We start from the raw sequence: 22,277 nt of genomic DNA, 5'->3' as shown, positions 1-22,277 counted from the left end.
TTTCCAGACTGACACTGTTTTTAGATTGACATTTCACAAATACGGTTAAATGCTATAATAAAAACAATAGAGCCGCCCAGACAGGTGTACTTTGTTTCCGGTTAAAGCACACATGCTCATACCACTCGTAATAACATCTCTCCTATCGGTTTAATATATGGACTAGCAAAAGATGTGTCAGTATCACTCAGCTCTCAATATCACTCATAAGTACATATTAATCCACCAAGCTGCTTTGGCACAAATGCAAATCAAGAGATCATTAAAAGGGTTGTAACGGGGCCAGGTGTAAGGGTATGGAAGAGAAATATTTAAGTAGCTCAAACGATCCGACCCGGCTTATTACAAAACATCTAAATAAACGAAACTAAAGTACAACTAACTGACTGATTATATACATCTAAATAAACAAACTATCAACATACTTACTTCACAATTTTTTTTACATAAACGAACTTCAACGAATTACAAAATACATAACTGAATATAAACAGACATCTTTTTGTTTTTTTCTCATTTTTTAAAACATAATAACGTGATGCTTAACAATGGAACAAATACAAATACAATAACAAAAACAAGAACAATTACAGTTACAAATAAACCTAGTAAGCCGGATCGTCTCGTAACATAATGTCGGGGTTAAACAAACGAAAAATAAGTCCAAGAAATGTTTTCTAAGGGACCCAACCCCCCTCCCCTCACATTACCCACGCTCATATGTATAATGTATGAGGCCCAACCCCCCAGTACCCACACTCTCGCTCATCCAGACGAGGCTTAACCTAATTGCCTCTTATCACTTTTGCATTTTGCCAACTACGATCCCGTAATCCATGAACATCAGTGAAAGCACTCAAATGACGTGTGTGTACTATATATTATATGTGTATTATATATATTTGGGTAAACTCAAACACGTATCGGAGGAAAATGGTTGACGACATAAACATGTGTACCTGTCCCCATGACTCGTTATCCCCGCCTAAACGACCCCATTTTCAACTTCTCGTAATAAAAACATTTGTGAGCAAGACTAATGAGACGCTGAAAAACCAACCATGACCAGAAACCTATGACTTGGCATTAATGGCAATAATTAACAGTTAACAACTTTTGTTTCTGAACACTCTTCGAGGTACTATCAGGCTAGAATTTTTCAAATTTTCCTCCATCCCCACACTTGAGGTTTACATTGTCCTCAATGTTAACAAAAATGATAAAACGATTAATGAACATTTGAGGGACGGGGTTGAAATTGACTTTTAGATTATTAAGCAATTTTAAAATTTCAGGGCTCATGTGTGGCGGTTTTACTAACAATTATACAATTACACCTTTAACATTTTAGAGTAATAAAAACAAAATAAATTATGAAACTGAAATCACCTGATATCAACGTGACTGGAGAAGGACTGGTCGGCTCGTGAACTCTCATAACACTTGTATACTCTCGTATCATCTAATTACCAAACTGACAATCAAACCTGTAAAATCTCGAGACGTGTAGAAGCAAGCTTCTCACGAGTGTAAGACATAGGTCCTTTAAGAGTTATGAAGATGAATATTGATTAATTTTATTAAAACAATTACCAAGCCAAATTAAGTCGTTTCATAAGAAATTCTGTTAAGTTAATTAAAAAAAAATTAAAAGACCTAACTCACTTTCGTAGGAATCACGATTGCATTTAGCGTATGCAACAAGCCCTGTAAACCCCCCGGTAGCCCGGGAGGACGAGTGAGGTCTTGTGAGGGTTTATAGTGAACAACACCCACAAAGTTCCAAATACAACAAAATATACATGCACCTGGATTAACCACAACAAAATGAACATGAAAGCACTCTGGGTAGTTTAACTGTAACCTCGTTTTCTGATGGTGCGGTATCCCCACACTTAGCTTTTGCTATGATGGTACGCTTGAAATACAATTAGTAATATAAAAACTAAAACAAAATGGAAACTAAAAATATACAAAATGTACAATTACCACCCTTTTGAAACTTGTATGCCATTCAAGGTGGGCGTCTGGCCCGCTCCCGTGCAACCTTCTCATTATAAGCACGCTTTTCTTCAATCATTTGTTGCCAGTCTTCCGAGAGGCCAGAATCTGTCCCGAACATCCTCAATCTCCATTCTCGATCATTTTGTTTGAATGGTTGTCTCACTTTCTTCTTCCTTGGTCGGTTACCTTTCTCTTCCACCTTCTCACTCTGTAGTTTCTCAAATCCCTTCTTATCTATCCTGTCAATCACAAAACATTCATCTTTTCTGCGATCCTTGTCCAAGGATACACACTTATCAACAAGTGGGTTAGTAGAATTTTCAAACAATAATAACCGTTTATCACGGTCTCCACACTTGATTCCCAAAACCCCCTTAGCACAATCAATCACTGCATGTGCTGTGGCAAGGAATGGCCTACCCAATATGACTTGTGGTTGTGTATTGTTCACACGTTTAGCATAGTCAAGTACAAGAAAGTCAACAGGGTAGAAAAATTCCTCCACCTGAACCATAACATTAGTCACCATGCCCCGAGGAAGTGTATGAGTTTGATCCGCCAACACCACAGTGGTGTTTACCCTTTCTAACAGGCCAAATTCATACTGATCATATAAACTACCGGGCATGATACTAACACATGCTCCAAGATCTAGAAGTGCCTGATCAGTTTTAAATTTCCCGATTTGAATTGATAAAAGTGGCACTCCCGGGTCTTGGAGTTTACTTGAGGTGGTATTATTCTCCACCTCCTCATCTCTCATGTTGGTCAACTTTTCATTAAAACATTTATCACAAGAACAATTTTCACAAAAAGATGTTTTCATTTGCTTTTAATTTTGAGCTATTTTGGAAAATCGTTTCATTTTGACCAACACAATCACTCTCATCACTAACATCTTCCACCACCCCTTCAACAAACTGTGGTGGTGAATTAACTTCAACACTAGAAATTTCAAAATTAGGTAAAAGACTTACCGCATTGATGTTCACATTGTTTCCCTTCTTGGAGCTTGAGCAGTAATGGTTCGGGTTGACTGTAGTATCGCTCGGGAGTTGACCTGCGCTCTTTTGCAACTTTGCCATATCTGCTGCGAGCTGACCAATCTGCTTTGACATTGCCTCTGCTGACTTATCATGTAACTCAAACTGTTTCTTTGTCTCAGCCTTATGATCTGTCATAAACTTCATCAATGCATCCAACTTTGAGTGCACTAACTCATCCGCATTTCCCGAGGACGCCCTCTGCTGCTCCTGATTACCTGATGAATTTCCACCCCGGTTACCGTCTCTGTTATACCCCCGATTCTGATCATACGAACCTTGTTGTTGCTGATAACCGCCCTGGCGGTAATTACCCTGCGACCTGTTCTGGCTCGATCCCTGAAAGTTCGGGTTCAACTGTGTAGACGCGTTCCCGTAACGAAAGTTCGGGTGATTCCTCAGGCCCGGGTGATAGGTGTTTGAATTCAACCCTTGACCAGTGGAATCCCCATAAGCATAATTAACTTCCTCGGTGTCTTCTTCCTCTTCATCATAATACTCGGGGCAATTTTCTGCCTTATGCCCGAGTTCACCACAATCTTCACAAACAGGGAATTTAACACCAACTTTCCCGACTTCTTTCTTCTTACCCTTTCTATACCCAGCCAGTTCACGTTCTAACTCAGCAATTCTTTCAGATTCACTCGTAACTGACTTAACTGACCTGGAGGAATTACCACGTCTTCGTCTTTCAGCTGCTGCTTCTGCCTTGGAATATTCACACATAAATTCCAAAAAATCCCAATCATCTTCCTCCGGCTGATTCAGCAACAAAACCATTACACGAGGCCTTAAGATGCTTTCGGTCCTCGTATGTCAAACCATCAACAAAGCACTTAACCAGTTCACACAGTTCGATCTGGTGATGTGGGCATTTCCTGATCATGTCTTTATACCGGGTAAAGGCTTCGTGAAATAACTCACCAGGTAACTGTGAAGAGTTCGAATGTTGGAACGGGCCTCGGTAGTCTTCGATTGTGAATAAAATTCGTTTAGAAAAACTTGTTGCATCTCGGCCCAGTTTCTGATATTATGCATCGGTAGCGAGTTAAACCAAAGTTTCGCTTTGTCTTTTAGGGAAAATTGGAATAACCGCAACCGGACTTCATCTTGATCAAACATACCGTCACCGATACACCCGCAGATAGCCCAAAAATCAGTTAAGTGTGAATACGGGTCTTCCGAAGCCATCCCGTTGAAGTGAGGAACGATGTTCATGTAAGATGGCCGGGACTTGAAAGTTGGTTGTCCCTACACTCGTTCCTGTGGAACCAACGGAGATGCTCCATCTGAGATAGCCGGTCTGAACCGACTGTTAACACCATGAGCCGGGGCTATGTAATTTCTCCTCTGCCCCCCCCCCCCCCCCGGGGTTTCCCATACCGCCCGGTTAACTGGAATACCACGAACTCTTTCGGGCCGTTCTGCCCGATTTACCCTTTCTCGACCTCTCCCGTTTCTGTTGTCTACTTCAGCCCGTCTTCGATTAACAGGCTCCTCTACCTCACCTTGATAATTATTATCACCCTCAATATATGGTTCACCAACCTCGTTCTCGGGCTCAGCCGCCCGATTCCTTCTAACCCATCGATCTACCTCATCATCAGCTGCCCGAAAACCTTCGTTTCTATTATTATCTTCCCCCTCATCCTCATCTTCAGTCGGAACACTCGATCGAACATCGTCAATATTTATCCGAACTCTGCGGTTGGGGTTATTGTTCGGAACTGATGGTCTCGCTTGGTCAAAGTTGAGGTTTAAGTTTCGGTTAAGGTTTCGGTTTCGGGTTTGATTTCGGGTTTTGGATGCACGAGCTGAGTTATTTTGGGCGTTTTAGTTATTTTGCTCGTTTTGGTTGTTGAAATTGATTGGTGGAGGTATGTTATCTGGGTGAAACTGGTTATTCTGTGGGAGTGGATCTTGGTTTTGGTTGTTGTTCTGGTTCTGGTTTTCGTTTTGGTTCTGGTTCTGGTTTTGGTCTTCCATCTCAGAATTTCTGTTTTGTACTCGGTTCTGCCGAGCTAACCTCTCGATTTCGGGCTTGTAAATTAACGGAGACTGTCGGCCCGAATGACGGGTGTGCATAAACCTGTAATCTGCACAACTAACACAACCCGCATAAAATACAGACAAATAAAATTTAAACTACAAATTGAAAACAAAATTAAAATTAAAATTAAAATTAAACACAAAAATCAAATAACACGAAAAACACTAAGCGCACTAACTCCCCGGCAACGGCGCCATTTTGATGATCGTCGATTGAGTCAATCAAAAACCTAATTATTCTAAATAGATAGAGCAAGTAGGGTATCGTATCACAAGGAGTATGTGGTCATTGCAATTCGTGTAACAGGTTTAATGTTATGAAGTAAATGGTTTTAGTGCTGATCACACAAGCAATAGTTTAAATTAAGAGAACTAAGCAACAAACGAACAAGCGAGTTGTAAATAGTTAACAAAGCAAATCACACTCGGGAATTCAAGTAAGCAACCAAACAGTATCTCATGCAACCTAACATATTTATTATTAACGATTAACTAAAAACTGGTCAACCAGACAAAACCTTAGACGTCAACAATTACTTTACACACGGCACTGGTTATCAAACAGTCCTTGCCAGTGTGACTCAGTTAAGGGTAATTGTATGTTTTATCGTATTCAATCTAACCAAACAGTTATATGACTAATTATCTAGCAACTGGTAACAGATCGTTCAGACCAACGTAAACCTAAACCGACCGAACACACAGAAATACTAAACATCAATAATCATATATCAATCATCAATAATCAAAACATAAGTATTCTTAATCACAAGAGAAAAACTGTAAAGAGTTACAAACTATACATCCCGGGTGCGATTCTAGGAGATTAGCCGAGCCTAGACATCATTGAATCTTCGATATGGATGATAGAAATCAAATGTAGGATCTTCACACGAGCTAGGATGGTAGAAATCACCTATAGGACTGCTGGAAATCGCCTCTTGGTTGTAAAAACGGAGTTAGGGTTTCTTGTTGATGAAAAAGAAGTTATAAACAAAAAACCCGTCTGCACCACCCATCGCGATACGCGATGGGGTCTTCAATGGTCCATCGCGTATCGCAATGGACCAGAAAGTCAAAGTTATTTTTAACCCCCATAGCGATACGCTATGGGTCTTCAAGGGAGCCCATCGCGTATCGCGATGGGTCTCCTCACCAGCAATTATCATTAAACTTCTCGTTTCGCGTGCTGCACATCCCGGGTCTTCATTCCATGCTACAGCAGGTCCATATTGAGCACTTTAACATCTGTGACCTGAAATCCAGTAATACACGTATGAAGTATCGAAAGTTCTAGAATAAACAGTTAAAACTAAACAATAAACGAACTAAAACATATACAAATTAACCGGCCATCAGTAGCACGTGGAACAAAGGTTCCGTCGAAGTACCTCCCGGGGTGGAAAAAATAGAGGTTGTTGCCGGAGTTTCTTGGCCGGCACTTGGCGTCGGTGTTCTTGACACCTGGTCGACTTCATCGGGAGATTCACCTTCTGTCATGAAGATTCTGATGAGAATGGAGCTACATTACTGGTCTTTATGATAAAGTAAGCGGCTAGCCCCACGGTGGGCGCCAACTTGTTGCTACAACAAAGATAAGACCAATGATAGTGAATGGACTGGTTAGGCTAACAAGCTTCAAGGGTTCAAGTTAACCTAACGAAGGTCGTGGTGTCCCTCTACGTTTGCAAAACGTAGAAGGAGGTTCACTAGTTTGTTGTTAGTTGTTATAGTTCACCGAAGATAAAGAACCGTGATGTTTGGGATCGGTTCTTGAATGATGTTCTTAGTGAAGCTATGAAGCTATTGAAGTAAGAAAGAAATAAGCTAAGAGCATATTTCTCAAGGAATAAGAGAATATCAGGGAGAAGGTGTTATCTCCAGATCTGATGATCCCATGTTTATGGCTTAAGTCCTCCTTTTATAGAAGGAGAGACCAAGCCCTTTATCCAGTGTACAAACTAATTGACCTCCAGTTCGCTTAGAGGGTTGACCGTTATGGGCGGGAAGCTTTGGACCGTTGGTCCGTGATTAAAATAATAATACTTTATCTGAGCATGTCCCTTGCTCAAAGGGAACAGTGATGTGAGTCTTGAGTTGACATCGTACTGTAGCACGTGGGTACTTGTTTACATAAGTTTGGGCGGGAAATGAAGCCTTTAACCTTTTAACCTTTTTTGCGTTAATGTGTTCCAGCCATTTTATTATTTCCTTGGGCTACCCCCGTCATCACTTCCTTTTGTCATTGCCTCTAAAAAATATTTTTAAAACATTATATAACCCATAATAAACCAGCAGGGCTTGCCCCAATGGCCAGGAACATGATGGATGACCCAGATGTCCCGGGTTCGAATCCTGATTCCGACCTGATTTTACCAGAGCATTAAAACTTGTCGTGCCTTCGGGCGGGGTGAGCCAACTGGGTTGTACCGGGAACGCCAAGCCAAACTCGGATGCCAACGTGGATCCCGATCATGTCAACATAGTTGGCCTGAGTGGGATGACGGGTCGCGACGTGTTTGCTCAGTGAAATAGCTTAAATGTAAAAGTTACCGTAAAAAAATATATAACCCATAATATTGAATTCTCTATAACTAAAATAGGATGTGATCACACATAGCTCTAATAAACTAGCAAGACATTCACACTAGCTACCAATGCACGACCTGTATAACAATTTTTACGTATCATACGACCTGTATAACTCTATACGACGTGTATGATATTGGAAAAATGTTATGTAGGCATCCATGATATATATATATAGAAATGTTTTACGCCTCATACGATATTACTTAAATAATAGATGTGAAAGAAGCTTGTTTACAAAAGTTATACGACCTGTATGATATGTGTCACCCTGTATGCATAATAGCATCAACTTTATATCATGTATTTTAAACTGTATTTTAAACTGATACGCTTATATAACATATACATTTACTAATGTGATAAGTAGGATGATGTATTGGATCCTTATTATATAAATCATATTTTTTAATTCTTTATTCATTATAATAATCTATACTATATATAATACACCAAACAAGAGTAAATTAAGACATCTTTTTTTAAGTAAATTACAATTTTTAATGTCTAAAGTACATCTTATATAGCATGTAAGAGAGGGACAAACTTGTCCATTTGAAAATATGTTTTGTAATAGTTACAACATTGCCCCTTTAACTTTACTTAACTTTTTGTAAATTGAATCAAATAGTTATTACTTTGGACCTTTATCTTTACCTAAATACTCATTTTAATTTTAATTATAAATAACTTCCCACCAACAATTTTCCGACAGCCATAACTTTTTCATACGTTAATATTTTTTTATAAAAAATTGCACCATAAAATGAGCATTTTATTGTCTTTAATTTGGGTATGGTATTGCTAAACTTTTCAAATAAAAAAATTAACATATTACATATGGGTGTTCATAATTCGGTTTTAACGGTTTCTAAGTTATACCGTTAAAACCGAATTATGAACACCCATACTTAATATGTTAATTTTTTTATTTGAAAAATTTAGCAATGAGCTTCAATAATAAGTTTATCATATGGTCTGGTTTTATATGACCAATTTTCTATATAAACCATAAACCAAACCGTTTTCTATGGTTTGTACATTTGGAAACCAGCTGACCAAAAGTGATGATTGGTTCAAACGTTTTCAAGGTTTTAAACAAACCTTAAACATCCACAATTGTTACACTATTACTATGATTTTTGTTCCCCACCGTATCGCGCGGACACCCGTCTAGTAGGTAATATATATAGGACGTGTCGACGTGACACATCGTTGTCTATACAAAATAGTTCCATATCACACTTGTATTTTTATAAAAACAATAAATTTAATGTAGTTAATATATTACAAAAAAATGAGTATTTGTAATTTAATATTGGAAACTTATGCATGTGCCCATGTATATATTCTACATTCTTAGTTTCTTACATATTATTAATTACCGTTTGTGTCTCAGTTATTTGTTTAAATCTGTAATTTATTTCAATAATTTTGAATTTGTGATTTTCGTCTTTGTGTTTTCATTTCACTTGCAACTAAACTTGACCCCACTAACCCCGTTAAGTCTGGTCGTTAAACCCATCAGCGTACCTCTCACGTGAGGAGCACTTTTATTTTTTTTCTCCCCCATATAAACCCCAACCCTACGGTTGGGGTGTATTTGAAAAAAGGACAAAGCTGCTCCTCACGTGAGTGGCACGACGACAGGTTTAACGACCAGGCTTAACGGAGTTAGCGGGGTCGGGTTTAATTGCAAATGAAATGAAACCACATGAACGAAAATCGCAAATAAAACTATTGGACTAAAATCGCATATTTGAATAAACCACTGGGACGAAAACAGAAAGCCGCAGTTCACTCTAATTATTAATTCTTATTTAATAATATTTATACATATATTTATACTTAAATGTAAAATGTAAAGCAGCTGAATGGTATTTATATATGTAGGACCCTCACTACTACATACAAACCCAATCTTCCTTGCTTAAATGCAGCTTCGTAACACTCAAAACATTCTCATATTGATAATATAAAACCAAAAGTTACCAAATTTATATCTTTCTTTAACTTAAGTTACAAAAAATGAGAAAGATCAAAGAATAATAAAGATTTTTGCTCTGTTGGTGATGGATTTTGTGATCAAGAAACATGGGCTTATCAAAATGCAGAAACTTGATATAATATTAATATTACTGGTTTTGTTATGTTCATGTGTTTCTTTGTGTGCTGCTTCTGTTTCATATGATCATAAGGCAATATCCATTACTGGTCAAAGAAAGATTCTTATTTCTGGATCCATTCATTACCCAAGAAGCACTCCTGAGGTAAACTTGTCACTTATTTAAATTTTCTAAATTTAAGTTTTTTTTTTTGGTATTAAAGAAATTAATTTCTGGGAATTTATTTTGATGTTTTAGATGTGGCCGGATCTTATTCAGAAGGCGAAAGAAGGAGGGTTGGATGTGATTCAGACTTATGTTTTTTGGAATGGGCATGAACCGCAACCTGGTCAAGTAAGTGCAGTGTTTTTATCGAATCGATCATCTTATTGGTGGGCCCGGGTTTTAAAATAGTTGCACCTTTTGCATGTTACCTTGTTTGAGAAGTAAAAAAAAATAAAAACTATTTATGAATTATCTAATGTTATAAAAATAATAAACGAGTCGTGTTCATATAATGTTAACAAAATGTGAAGTCTGAAGAATCAAAATGTGAGATTTTGGAAAGAAAATATTTGTTTTTTTATAAATCCGGTCGAACCGGTTGTGCAAAATATATTGATGATTTTCTTTTTCTTTTCTTTCAGTATTATTTTCAAGACAGGTATGATTTGGTGAAGTTCATTAAGCTAATTAAGCAAGCTGGACTCTATGTTCATCTCAGAGTTGGACCTTATGCTTGTGCTGAATGGAACTTTGGGTAATTATTTTTTAAATTCCATAAATAGTAATAATATATTAATATATTAATATTCATGTAATTTGACAAGTTTATAAATATTATAAATAAATTATACTTGTTTCACTTTCAGGGGGTTTCCTGTTTGGTTGAAATATGTTCCAGAAATTAGTTTCAGAACAGATAATGGTCCTTTCAAGGTCTGCCTCACTTTCTTTTAAAACTTATAAAAAAATTAATTTAAAAAAAATAATAATTCAAAAAAAATTATTTTTTTGGGTATGTTAAATTTAGCATGTTTTGATGATTATATATGTATAGGCTGCAATGGAAAAATTCACAAGGCACATTGTTAATATGATGAAAGCAGAAGGATTATATGAAAGTAAAGGCGGTCCGATTATATTATCTCAGGTAGTCAAAGACTCTTAAGTTAATCATTTTTAAAAAAATTACCAAATTTTGCATAACTGGATTTTGATAAAATTTAATGTGACAGATTGAAAACGAATATGGCCCGATGGAGTATTTACTTGGAGCGCAGGGCCGGGCTTATACAAACTGGGCAGCTAAAATGGCTGTCGGTCTAGGAACCGGTGTACCGTGGGTCATGTGCAAACAAGATGATGCCCCTGATCCTGTTGTAAGTTATGCAAGTTTTATGAATATGTTGACTTTTTTCTTGTCAATCAATTTCCCACATGGCTGTTTTGCATGTTGTATGTTTCAAGTGGGATCCTTTATGAAGTGCACATGGGCAGTTTTTCATTATGCATACATGAAATGATTAATAAAAATAATATTACATAATATATAATGCATACTATTAAAAAGATCAAATCTTGATAACTTATAATTGTAATAAATTAATAATAATTAAATGTTGGTTTTTTTATTGACAGATTAACACTTGCAATGGTTTTTACTGTGACTATTTCTCTCCCAATAAAAATTACAAACCGAAGATGTAGACCGAAGCATGGACAGGATGGTAATTTTATTTAATTCATGAACGTGAACGCACGCTTTTTTTATTATTTTTATTTGGTAGATTTATGTTAAAAACATTAACGAATTAGGTTCACTGAGTTTGGAGGCGCGGTTCCATATAGACTGGCTGAAGACTTAGCATATTCAATAGCTAAGTTTATTCAGAGTGGTGGATCTTTTGTCAACTACTATATGGTAAGTTAAACATTTTATGTTTATATGTTTTTATGATAATGTTGCATGAAAGTTAATCTTGTTTTGTATTTTGACAGTATCATGGAGGAACTAATTTTGGGCGGACTGCGGGTGGCCCGTTTATTGCTACAAGCTATGATTATGATGCCCCCCTTGATGAATATGGTATGTTATGGGCTAAGATTCTTTCTGTTACTCTTGATAAAAAAGGGTATTTTGGACATTTCACAAATAATAATACCATCAACCTTATCAAAACTTACAAAAAAATTAAAAATAATAATAAAATTAAGGGGTGCTTGGGATCACTTATTTAAAAAACTTATGCTTCTAAGCAGAAACTTATGCTTCTAAAAAAACTATTTGAATTTTTGTTACTAAAATTATAGGACTAAAACGCGAAGCTAAGTGGGGACATCTGAAAGATCTTCACAGAGCCATAAAACTATGCGAGCCCGCTTTAGTAAATGGTGATCCTTCTATTATCAGTCTTGGAAACAATCAAAAGGTTGCATTTTTATGTTCTTTTTATTCATAATCATCATAAATATATTAATATCCACATCAGCAGTGGACCCCGCCTCTTACATTCGGTTAGTCTTTATAACTGCAGGCATATGTTTACAACTACAAGACTGGAGGATGTGCTGCTTTCCTTTCAAATAACGACAGAAACGCGTATGCAACCATGAACTTTAGAAACCAGCGTTATAATATCCCGCCTTGGTCTATAAGTATCTTACCGGACTGCAAGAACACTGTTTATAATACAGCAAGGGTGAGAGTTTATAAATTTTATAAATTTTCATTATTTTTTATTTTAGTAAAAAAAAATTTATGGCTGAAAGTGTAAATGTGATTAATAGGTAGGTGCGCAAACCGCATTGATGAAGATGACTACTGCGGTTGGAGGGTTTACTTGGCAGTCATACAATGATGTAACCGAATCGTATAATGACAACTCGTTTACAAACATTGGGTTGTTAGAGCAACTTAATGTCACTAAAGATTCTTCGGATTATTTGTGGTATATGACAGAGTAAGTGCAACTTTTTTTTATGTATCATTTCGCATTAAATACTAAAATGCGGCGTTTTCTTATAAAACCGTTAAAAATTTGGACTGTAAATTATAATAATATTGTTTTTGTTAGGGGTGGCACATGTGACCCATGGGTTGAATGGGTTGTATTAAAATGTATATAATGGGTCAAACTAAAAAAAGAAAATGATTGAAACGGGTCAAATAGGTTGACATTTCTCGATTTTTTTTATGGAACCAGAAAAACGGAGAAAACTTTTTAGTATTTTTTTAGTTTCTGATTTATATTTCAAGTTATAATTTTTTAATTATTTTTTTTTTGAATTTTTTAATGAGGGGTTTTTTTAATCTCAACCCATTTTGACCCATTTCAAAAACCCCTCATTAAAAAATTTTGAAAAAATAATAAAAAAATCATAACTCGACATATAAATCAAAAACTAAAAAATAAAAGTACTAAAAAGTTTCCTCCATTTTCTCGTTCCATAAAAAAAAACTTTCATGAAATGTCAACCCGTTTTGACCTGTTTAAATCATTTTCTTTTTTAGTTTGACCCATTCCGACCCATTATATACATTGTTCAACCCAATGGGTCACATCTGCCACCCCTACATGTAAATGAACAAAAAAAATTCTTGTGGGTCAACCCAACTGACTCGGGCGTATTAAAAAATGGCCCGTTTCAACATGAGTTCATTTTAACCCGTTAAACAACCTGACCCGACCCATACTAAAAAATGACAATGCTTCATACTCAGTGTCAGGGTTGGCTCCAATGAGGGGTTCTTGAGAAGTGGAAAGTGGCCCACGCTTGTAGTCTCGTCTGCGGGTCATGCTTTGCATGTTTTCATCAACGGTCAGTTATCAGGTAACGAGTTTAAAACAAGTAGCAAGATGTTTTATTTATTCATTTTGGTCATTAGTTTCATATTGGTATTATGAGTTTAGTTATTAATGCTAACAATTGTTGTACAACATGATATACATATATATGAAAATATGCATGGTTCATCTTATGACACACTTTGTTTATTACAGGAACTGTCTATGGAAGTAAAGATAATCATAAGTTGACTTTTAATAAACCAGTAAATCTAAGACCTGGTGTGAACAAGATTTCTCTACTTAGCATTGCTGTTGGTCTCCCGGTATGCTCTCTCTCTCTCTCATAATATATATATATATATATATATATATGCAGGGGTTGGATCAAATACAAATTAAATTAACGTGATAACTGTGAGAATCAACATAGTGTAATACAGTGTAGTGTAATTACAGCATAGTGTAGTTACACTACGATGTAATTACATAATTACACTACTTGTAAATATAATTACATTACTTGATCACGGTTAGCATGTTAATTTAATGTGTACGTTAACTTTCCCCTATATATGCTTCTAGACAACATACAGTTTTTTGCGAGAACAGGAAAAACAAAATCAGTAGTAATTCATTTATTCAATCTTAAAACTTTTCAAAATGCAATGTATATTCAACTTTCCTGAAATTCAAAAAAAAAATTTATATGATTTTTTTTTGTTTATTTGTACATCAAATATGCATTTGTGTATAATAAGTAAAATTTTAAGAAATATGAATCACTGATAAAAAATAAAAACATTCATGATTTAGGTTTGTTCTTTTTGTTCTCACAATAATCTAGTCTTATGTAATCTCACCAATCACCATGTATATGTGTGTGTGTGTGTGTGTATGAATCTTATGATTCTTTCTTATTTGATTTTGTAGAATATCGGTCCACATTTCGAGACATGGAATGCAGGTGTTCTTGGTCCGGTCATACTCTACGGTCTTAATGAAGGAAAAAGAGATTTGACTTGGAAAAAGTGGTCTTACAAGGTTTGACTTTACAAACTTTCTATTCATCGGGTCTCATCCAGTCATCCTAGTTGTCGAATCATATAAACCGGGACCCACATTCACATCTTCGTTTAAACATTATAAAACAACATAATGATGTTGAATGCCAAATTGGCAAAGATGAATAGACCAGATGTTTTTTACTTGAGTTATTACTTAACTTTGACTTTTTGACCAGGTCGGTCTTAGAGGCGAAATGCTAAGCCTTCATTCAGTCACGGGTAGTTCGTCTGTTGAGTGGATTCAAGGCTCACTTGTAGCTCAAAGACAACCATTAACATGGTACAAGGTATAATGACTAAATAGGAAATTCATGTATTATGTTATATAGTTTCTTGAAATAGTCAATGTTTGACTTTTTGATAAGTTAGCATAATACCCTGCAAATAGGACATTTTTCCCATAAAAGAAAGTTGTAAGGTTTTTGCATGATTAGAGTGAAATTAAATAATTAAATTGAATTTATTTTTTTATTTTTATTTTTTTACTTTTGAAGACTATTTTCAATGCTCCGGGTGGGAATGAACCTTTGGCTTTAGACATGAGCAGTGTGGGAAAAGGTCAAATATGGATAAACGGTCAAAGCATCGGACGTTATTGGCCTGCATACAAGGCGCGTGGATCTTGTAGCAGTTGCAGTTATGCTGGCTATTTTGATGAGAAAAAATGCTTAAGTAATTGTGGTGAATCTTCCCAAAAATGGTAATAAAGATTCTATCTTTTTTGTAAAAAATCTTGAAGGTTTCTTAGACAATCACATTTTTTTTTATTTGATATATGTTTTTAAACTGATTATCTGACTATCACAACTTGTAAGCGTCTGAAAACCGGATTCTTCAAGGGTCAAAATTACCTTTTTACCCTTTCTTCGAATCTAATTTGAAAGACTTATATTCACATTTTAAATAACATCACATTGTTTCACAATAATATCCTTTTTAGCAAGTTTTTCCAACAATTCTTTAAGAGTAAACTGCGGTTTCGTCCTTGTGGTTTGTCCAAATTTGCGGTTTTAGTCCAACAGTTTTAAATTTGTGATTTTCGTCCCTGTGGTTTCATTTCACTTTCAATTAAACCCGAATTCACTAATCCCGTTAAGTCTGGTCGTTAAACTCATCAGCGTGCCCTTCACGTGAGGGGCGGTTTTGTCCTTTTTTCCCCCAAATACACCCTAGCCCCTCACGTGAGGGGCTTGCGAATTAGAACCGGGGTTTATTTGGGGAAAAAGGACAAAACTGCACCTCACGTGAGGGCACGCTGATGGTTTTAACAACCAGACTTAACGGAGTTAATGAATTCGGGTTTAATTGCAAGTGAAATGAAAACACAGGGACGAAAATCGCCAATTTGATATTATTGGACTAAAACCGCAGATTTGAACAAACCACAAGGACGAAAACCGCAGTTTACTCATTCTTTAAATATCAAATTATTAGATAGTTTAAACATTTAAACCGTAAACAGACAGTAACCGAGTTTGGTTTGATTTGTTTAAGGTACCACGTGCCTCGGTCATGGCTAAAACCGAGAGGCAACTTGTTGGTTGTGTTTGAAGAGCTAGGAGGAATCCCATACGGAATATCAATGGTGAAAAGATCCATATACAGTGTATGCGCTGACATATACGAGTGGCAGCCTACATTAATGAATTATCAAATGCAAGCTTCCGGTAAAGCGAGTAAACCATTGAGGCCCAAAGCACACCTTTCATGCAGCCCGGGTCAGAAAATATCTTCGATAAAATTTTCTAGCTTTGGCACCCCATTAGGCGGCTGTGGTAGTTATCGTGAGGGTAACTGTCATGCTCATAACTCATATGATGCATTTAACAAGGTATTGTTTTTTATTTATCCTAATGTGACCGACAAATAGGAACGAAAAATAAAAATGTTAATATCTTGATATTGGAATATTTTTGCAGTACTGCATCGGACAACAAGCATGTCTTAGCCAAGCCGATTATGCATTAATTTAGGAATAGATTATAATTACTTATTTAGAGATAATCATTGTATTTTCTTGTAGATATCTTTTCCTTATTTTTAGATTGTATTCTTCCCTATATATAGGGACATTGTTTTATCAATAGAGGAAGAGAGAATTCTATTGCTTTTATGGTGTCAGAGCCATAATCGGCTCTTGATATCTTTGCCTTTCTTTTTTTTTTTTTTTTTTTCCGATCCCGACCTCCTACCCGCCGGATACGTCCGGCCTCGTCACCATGACGAAAGAAGACATCGCTGAATCATCGACCAAACTCACCTCCTTTCATCCTGCCTACTCTGTGTCGAATATTCAATCCAAGATCCGGACTTTGGACGGAACGAAGGTTACTTATTCGGCATGGGTAAAACTTTTCCGCCTTCAAGCTGTTGCTTATAAGGTATCCAACCACATCGATGACTCAGCTCCTCCACCCGCTACATCACCCGATTACGACCAATGGAAAGAACTCGATGCCTTGGTCCTTCAGTGGATCTACAGCACCGTTTCAGATGATCTTCTGAAACGTCTTATGGATACGACGGTTGCTAGAGCGGCTTGGACGAAGCTCGAGAAGATTTTCTTGAGCAACAAAAAGGCTCGCGCTGCGGCGCTTGAGACAAGATTTTGTAATCTCAATCTGACTGCTTGTTCATCGGTTGACGACTACTGTCAACAGCTGTCAGATTTAGCAAACCAATTGGCAGATGTTGATCAGCCTGTGTCTGACTCCCGCCTTGTTCTTCAGCTTGTTCGCGGCCTCCCGGTCGAATTTAACACCACTGCATCTCTCATTAATCAGCAGGGTGTTGATTGGGACCAGGCCATTGCCATGCTTAACGATGAAGTCATCCGGATCGAGGCACAGAAGGGCTCGCAGAACACTGTTTTGGCTGCCACCACAGTACCGGCTTCGGGCGGTTCTTCCAACAATAATCAGCCACCCGAACCATCCTATCCTTCCACCAATCGGCGAGGCAGCAGAGGACGGGGTGGAGCTTCAAACCGCCGGGGCAGGGGCAGGGGACGCCCACAGCAACAGTTCCCATGGACCGGTTATCAGCAGCCGACATCTTATCCCCCATGGGCTTGGTGGACACCTCCACCATGTCCCTACCCGACCCAGCAGCAGTGGTCAGGCAATAAACAGTCTGACCCGACCTCCGCTCCACAGGTTCAGTATGCCGGTTACTCCCCGGCTAACTTTGCACCGCCTGGTTTCAACCAGCCAGCTTACAACCCCCTCTGCCCAACCGACTTGAGTGCTGCCATGGCTAATATGCAGGTCAACAGTCCCACTATGGCTTGGAACTCGGATGTTATGGATACTGGTGCTGAGTCCCACGTCACTAGGGACCCAGGTAAAATTGTTATCCCTGACTCTTATCCTTTGTGTCGTAATATTTTGGTAGGTAATGGCATGTTTTTACCAATTAAAGGATCTGGTACGGGCTTTCACCCTTTACCAAACCGAACTTATATCCTCCCACAAATCCTTTATAGCCCTCAAATAATTAAAAATCTTATTTCCGTTAGACGTTTTACTCGTGATAATCAAGTGTCTGTCGAATTTGACCCGTTTGGTTTTTCTTTGAAGGACCTCAAAACTAAGAAGACACTATCTCGCCACAATAGCACCGGGACTCTTTATACGTTCACGCCACCACAACTGCCGCCTCAAGCCACCTTCATTACTTCCCACCACCTACCTTGGCATGATCGTTTGGGACATCCTGGGGCGCAAGTTCTCGATATTTTAAATCGCAATTTTAATTTTCAATGTAATAAGGACAAAAGTCATAATCTTTGCCATTCTTGTCAAATTTCGAATAGTAAAAGATTGCCTTTTTATTCGTCTAATACATTTACTTTTGCTCCATTTGATATCATTCACTGCGATTTATGGACTTCGCCAATCACGAGTAAAACACGATATAAATATTACATGGTGCTCATTGACAATTTCTCACATTTTGTGTGGGTTTACCCCCTAAAATATAAATCCGAAACCTTTCCGACTTTCGCAAAATTCCATCAATTAATCCTTACCCAATTTCACCGCAAAATAAAAACTTTTCAATGCGACTTAGGGGGTGAATTTGACAATTTAGCATTTAAAACCTTCGCCCAACAAAACGGTTTGCTATTTCGTTTTTCTTGCCCCCAAACCTCCTCTCAGAATGGAAGGGCCGAACGTATGATTCGCCGTCTCAATGACATTATTCGACCTCTCTTAAATCATGCGAATCTACCTCCTTCCTTTTGGGTTGAAGCCCTTCACACTGCCACTTACCTTCACAATATCTTACCCACAAAACGCCTAAATTTTTACACACCAACCTTTGCCCTTTACCTTCTTCATCCAGATTACGAACACTTACGAGTATTCGGATGTGCGTGTTACCCTAACACATCTGCTACCCAGCCTCATAAACTTCACCATCGGTCCATCCGATGTATCTTTCTTGGGTATCCACTTGACTTTCGTGGATACCGTTGCTTGGATCCTACCACAGGCAAGGTGCACATCTCCCGACATGTGACTTTTGATGAGCACGTCTTCCCTTTTACACTCCCTCATCATCCCACCTCCTGCAATTTTTTGGACGACGCTATCCCACTAGGCTTCACATTTCATCGGCCTGTTACCCAGCCCGCCTCAAACCCGGTCACTGCCCCATACCGGTTTACATATTCTCGTCGTCCTCGTCCTGCCCCTCCTTCGACCACTCAACAGTCCAGCCCACCATACTCTTCTGCCCCTGTTTCCGCCCCTACACCTGCACCAGCCCAAGCCCAGACCCAGCCTGTCCAGCCCACTTGTCCGATTACAAACCAACACCCCATGACAACTCGTTCCAAATCCCGGTCCACTCCTTCCGCCATACACAACACCCTCAACCTTTCACCAATTCCTACCTCATATGCCAAAGCTCTAACAGATCCTAATTGGTTGCATGCTATGCAAACCGAATATACAGCATTACAGGATAATGAAACATGGGAGCTTGTTCCCCGCCCGCGTGACCATCCCGTTATCCGTTGCATGTGGTTATTTAGGCATAAATTTAAATCAGACGGTTCATTGGAACGTTATAAGGCTAGGTTGGTGGTTAATGGAAATTCACAAACAGTTGGTATCGATTGTGACGAGACATTTAGTCCTGTGGTCAAACCGGCCACCATTCGCACGGTTTTGTCTCTTGCTGTATCACGGGCTTGGTCTATTCATCAACTTGATGTTAAGAATGCCTTTTTACACGGGGAACTACATGAGACGGTATTTATGCATCAACCACCAGGTTTTTATGATCAACGCTTTCCTAACCATGTTTGTCGTTTGAAGAAGTCACTCTATGGTCTTAAACAGGCACCCAGGGCATGGTACACTCGTTTTGCTAATTTTATCACCTCCAAGGGGTTTAGTAGCAGCACAAGTGATCAGTCCTTATTTGTTTATCAACATGACCCATCCAATATTGCATATTTATTGTTATATGTTGATGATATTGTTCTCACGGCATCTAATGATCGTCTCTTACACAACATTATTAGCACGCTCTCCCGGGAGTTTGCCATGACTGATTTGGGTCGGTTGCATCATTTTTTGGGGATAAAGGTTACTCAGCAGAAGAACGGTCTTTTCTTGTCACAGGATCAATATGCTAAGGACATCATAGCCCGAGCTTCTATGACCTCGTGTAAACCTTGCTCTACACCGGTTGATCTTTCTGCCAAATTGAGTGCTACTCATGGGGCCCTCTTCTCGGATCCAACATTATATCGAAGTCTGGCGGGTGCTTTGCAATATTTAACTTTTACTCGTCCAGATTTGTCTTATGCAGTTCAGCAGGTGTGTCTCTTCATGCATGAGCCTCGAGATCCTCATTTTGCCTTCCTGAAACGGATCATCCGTTACTTGCAAGGTACGACTAACTACGGTATACGGATCCTACGTTCGGCCTCTCATGAATTGGTTGCTTATTCGGATGTTGATTGGGGCGGTTGCCCAGATTCACGACGCTCCACGTCGGGTTATTGTGTTTTCCTCGGTGACAATCTTATCTCATGGTCTGCTAAACGCCAGCCGACTGTCTCGCGATCCAGTGCAGAGGCCGAGTACAAAGGTGTTGCTAATGCAGTTGCAGAAACGACTTGGATTCGAAATCTGTTGTTCGAACTGCACAGACCTTTAACGCGAGCATCGGTAGTGTTTTGTGACAATATTTCCGCAGTTTATTTGTCCAATAATCCGGTTCAACACCAACGGACTAAACACATAGAGATTGATATACACTTCGTACGAGAAAAGGTTCGTCTTGGACACATTAAAGTTCTACATGTCCCATCGTCTATGCAGTATGCGGATATTTTTACTAAGGGATTATCTCGTGAACTATTCCAATCATTTCGGTCCAGCTTGAGCGTCTGTCCTCCTCCTGCTCAAACTGAGGGGGTGTCTTAGCCAAGCCGATTATGCATTAATTTAGGAATAGATTATAATTACTTATTTAGAGATAATCATTGTATTTTCTTGTAGATATCTTTTCCTTATTTTTAGATTGTATTCTTCCCTATATATAGGGACATTGTTTTATCAATAGAGGAAGAGAGAATTCTATTGCTTTTAGCATGTACCGTACCTGTAACACCCGAGATTTTTGGTGGTGATCCTTGCCCGAAAGTAATGAAGAAACTTTCGGTTGAAGCCATTTGCAGCTGATAATTATTTATAAGCAAAATAAAAAAAGGAAAGCTTCAAGTAATATGGTCTGATTTAATTTCATTTTTTTATAATTATAGTAAAAATTATAAATGTTTTGGTACCGGTACGACAGCGATACGAAGGGCTTTTGCCAAAGGTGAAGTTGTACAGAACTACAGATAAGCAACATATTCATTTGGTTCAAAAGTATCATCATACATACAGAATTTGAAGATTGGTGTACATAAAGCTCGCACACGTGCGAATGTATTATTATTTTAAAATCCGCTTCACGAACAAAGATTTAAGGGTCAAGCTTTAAGAAAATGACGGCGTTGGATATATTCGTTAATAGAAAATTTAGTCGGCCGAAGGGCCTTGTATGATTTATTTCAGTTTCTGGCTTTTGTATCTGTGTTTTTTCTATAGAGACAATTTGCTACTTTTGTTGTCATTGTAAAAACACTTGACAGATTGTAACATTTCATCTTGTTTATGATTCATATTTGATCTTGTTTATCAAATCTGATTTAAGATCATCACAAGCCAATAAAACTTATCATTAAGTGAGCATTGTACAGAAAAACGAACTAGAACGATAAACGAACCAACTAAATAAAAAAATTAAATCCTAACCTAACCAAAATGCACATATAAAAACAACTGCTTTTGTTGTGTACAAATAAACAAACTAAACTATCTTAAAACATAACTTGTATAAATAAATAAATAAATAAATAAATAAATAATCAATCAAACTATCTTAAAAACATAACCTTTTATCTTCACTATATAACTAGTAACGCGCCAGATAGGTCAAATATGTTTATGTCATGTTGCGTGCATTTGTGCATTATTGTGAGTTTGGTTGATTAACATATAAAACATTAAAATATAAAAAACGACCGTTGTCCGGTTGGTAAAACCTGAGCGTTGTCGGTATCGG

General features: G+C 37.8%; 1 pseudogene across 1 annotated transcript; it reads left to right on the top strand.

Moving 5' to 3' along the window:
• Positions 1-9,657: 9,657 nt before the first annotated feature.
• LOC143610468 (beta-galactosidase-like) lies at positions 9,658-21,638 on the top strand (annotated as a pseudogene). The gene is made up of 20 exons (XR_013149592.1): positions 9,658-9,955; positions 10,049-10,144; positions 10,438-10,550; positions 10,663-10,729; positions 10,851-10,943; positions 11,029-11,172; positions 11,432-11,520; positions 11,609-11,714; positions 11,792-11,879; positions 12,104-12,222; positions 12,328-12,492; positions 12,581-12,753; positions 13,515-13,624; positions 13,795-13,904; positions 14,512-14,622; positions 14,822-14,932; positions 15,140-15,345; positions 16,140-16,476; positions 16,565-16,586; positions 21,258-21,638. The product of XR_013149592.1 is annotated as a beta-galactosidase-like (transcript).
• The last annotated feature ends 639 nt before the right edge of the window (positions 21,639-22,277 follow it).

Source organism: Bidens hawaiensis, unplaced genomic scaffold, assembly GCF_021521415.1.
Source record: "Bidens hawaiensis isolate Kalapana, Puna unplaced genomic scaffold, B.hawaiensis_p1.1 tig00026422_1, whole genome shotgun sequence".
NCBI lineage: Eukaryota > Viridiplantae > Streptophyta > Magnoliopsida > Asterales > Asteraceae > Bidens > Bidens hawaiensis.
Note: the sequence above shows the minus strand (reverse complement) of the source record. Positions and strands in the feature narration are given on the sequence as shown.